Source organism: Schistocerca gregaria, unplaced genomic scaffold (genome assembly GCF_023897955.1).
Source record: "Schistocerca gregaria isolate iqSchGreg1 unplaced genomic scaffold, iqSchGreg1.2 ptg000705l, whole genome shotgun sequence".
In the NCBI taxonomy this organism is placed as follows: Eukaryota; Metazoa; Arthropoda; class Insecta; order Orthoptera; family Acrididae; genus Schistocerca; species Schistocerca gregaria.
The window spans coordinates 72,501-75,000 of record NW_026062083.1 but is presented as its reverse complement, the minus strand read 5'-3'; the positions used below and the strand labels follow the sequence as shown (position 1 = coordinate 75,000).

The following is a 2,500-nucleotide window of genomic DNA, read 5'->3' as shown; positions in this document are numbered from 1 at the left end:
CCTAACCCACGTTGTCCCTTAACCTAACCCACGTTGTCCCTTTGCCTAACATAGTTCACTGCTCGGAATCTCTGGTGTCGTTGTTATCCTCATGTAGATGTCTTGCGAGTGTTGCTTACTTTCCACATATTCCCGCTATCCACTGTCAATTGTACTGCAATAGGACTATATCGGCCCCCCCCCCCCTCTGTCCCCCTCTTTGTGTCTCTGTCCTCTCAAGCTGGTCGGTCTGGCGTGTGAGTGTTAAATGAGCCTCGCAGCTGTTCAGTTGCATTCAGATGTCGACGCCCTCAGTGTACGTCGTGGTATGGTCTGTGTCCATTGTCCGCTGATGTCGTACGCGTAACCCACACGCTGTACCGATCATCGGTAGTTACGTACAGAGTGAAGTAGTGTGATACGTGTGACTGTACGCTGGCTGTGCCCAACGGTGTCGAATCTCAATTTCCATATGTTGTGCTCGATGCTACTTGTCTCGTCTCCCAATAACAGCTAGGTTGCACTGTGGTACGCCGTAGAGGCGTGTGGGAGGAACGTACGAACGCATTGTATGTCACCCTGGGTCGCTGGGGGTGGTGGTGCGGTGAGTCAGGTCAGGTCAGGTCAGGTCAGGTCAGCGTGAGCCGTCTGATGTAGTGACGCGTGTATTCCGACTTTGTCGTATTGCCTCACACAAAGTGCTACCCTGGTGGACCGCGTTCCATATCTGGGACATGCCGCAGATGCCGGTTGACAGTGGATCGCGGAAGGGACATCGCATACTTGCGCGGGCCACCTTCCACGTGTTCTCTTCTGCACATGTCGCAGTGTGTATGTGGTCTGATGTAGCGTGTCGTGACACATGACATCCTGGCATGCAAGAATTGTTGAATTCGCAAATGTAGGTGGACATCTACGTTTACTGCCCAAGATACGCAAATGAACTGGAAATCCGTTGTTGAGCGGTTGTTCACGCTGGAGGTGAATCTGTGATGGCGACGATCGGTACAGCTATTAACCGGTTGTTTCAGCGGTACCCGCCACATCCACACACGTGACTAGGCCCATGTGGGTATGAAGCGATACGCGGCGGTGGCTTGGTGGGACTGTTCCCGGCCGGTGAAGGGGGGCCGCCCGGCGTGTTGGCCGCGCGCTGCGTGGGCGCACGCGCAACAGCCGGCTGGTGGGGGGCGCCGAGTGGCAGGAGCGCCAGCCGACGGGCCCGGCAGGCGGCGCAGCTACGCTGCGGCGCACCCTGCACGCGGCGCCTGGCGGCCAAAGTTGGTTCAGCCGAGCCCGGTGCGAAGCGCGGTGGACATCTGCAGTGTGCTGGTCTGATTGAGGACTGTGTGCGTTGAGGATGCGCCGCCGCCTGGCACTCGGCGCCGCGACGCCGTCTGCTGCTCGGTCGCCCCAGCGGTTCTCGCAGGTGGTTTGTATCGCAGTTGTGCGGACGTGTTGGCGCGTGCGCTGTGCTGGGAGAGTTCGCTTCTGCACCCAAGTGGGGCTTTGCCCTTGTGTGGCGCTGGCGTTGGAGCTGCCGGTCACCATAGGTGGCGCGTGTTGTCTCCCGCCGGCAATGCCACGACAGCACGCTTCCGGGCCTCTGTCGGCAGCGGCAAGCTCAGTTGGGAGCAAGGGTGTTCGCACTAAAACCGTCTACTCGCCTAACTCCGGGCGATTGCGCCTCTCTCGAAACCGACCAAGTACCTAGGACGGCGCTGCGCGCCGCCGGGACCTGAGAGGGTTTCGAGGTGTATCGTGCAGGGGAGCTCGGCCTCCTCCTGTTTGCAGAATAATTGAGCGGACGCTTGCGTGTTCGCGCGGGCCCCCGGGACACACTCCCGGGCGGCCGGCTGCTCAGCTCTAGTTGACGCAGCTCCCTGGTTGATCCTGCCAGTAGTCATATGCTTGTCTCAAAGATTAAGCCATGCATGTCTCAGTACAAGCCGCATTAAGGTGAAACCGCGAATGGCTCATTAAATCAGTTATGGTTCCTTAGATCGTACCCACGTTACTTGGATAACTGTGGTAATTCTAGAGCTAATACATGCAAACAGAGTCCCGACCAGAGATGGAAGGGACGCTTTTATTAGATCAAAACCAATCGGATTGGCTTGTCTGGTCCGTTTGCCTTGGTGACTCTGAATAACTTTGGGCTGATCGCACGGTCCTCGTACCGGCGACGCATCTTTCAAATGTCTGCCTTATCAACTGTCGATGGTAGGTTCTGCGCCTACCATGGTTGTAACGGGTAACGGGGAATCAGGGTTCGATTCCGGAGAGGGAGCCTGAGAAACGGCTACCACATCCAAGGAAGGCAGCAGGCGCGCAAATTACCCACTCCCGGCACGGGGAGGTAGTGACGAAAAATAACGATACGGGACTCATCCGAGGCCCCGTAATCGGAATGAGTACACTTTAAATCCTTTAACGAGTATCTATTGGAGGGCAAGTCTGGTGCCAGCAGCCGCGGTAATTCCAGCTCCAATAGCGTATATTAAAGTTGTTGCGGTTAAAA

At 56.8% G+C, this 2,500-nt stretch overlaps 1 non-coding gene across 1 annotated transcript in view; it reads left to right on the top strand.

Moving 5' to 3' along the window:
• Positions 1-1,859: 1,859 nt before the first annotated feature.
• Positions 1,860-2,500, top strand: part of LOC126320238 (small subunit ribosomal RNA) — a 1,893-nt gene continuing 1,252 nt past the window's right edge. Inside the window, exon 1 of the ribosomal RNA XR_007557975.1 lies at positions 1,860-2,500. This exon is cut by the window's right edge and continues 1,252 nt beyond it. This is a non-coding gene — a ribosomal RNA (small subunit ribosomal RNA).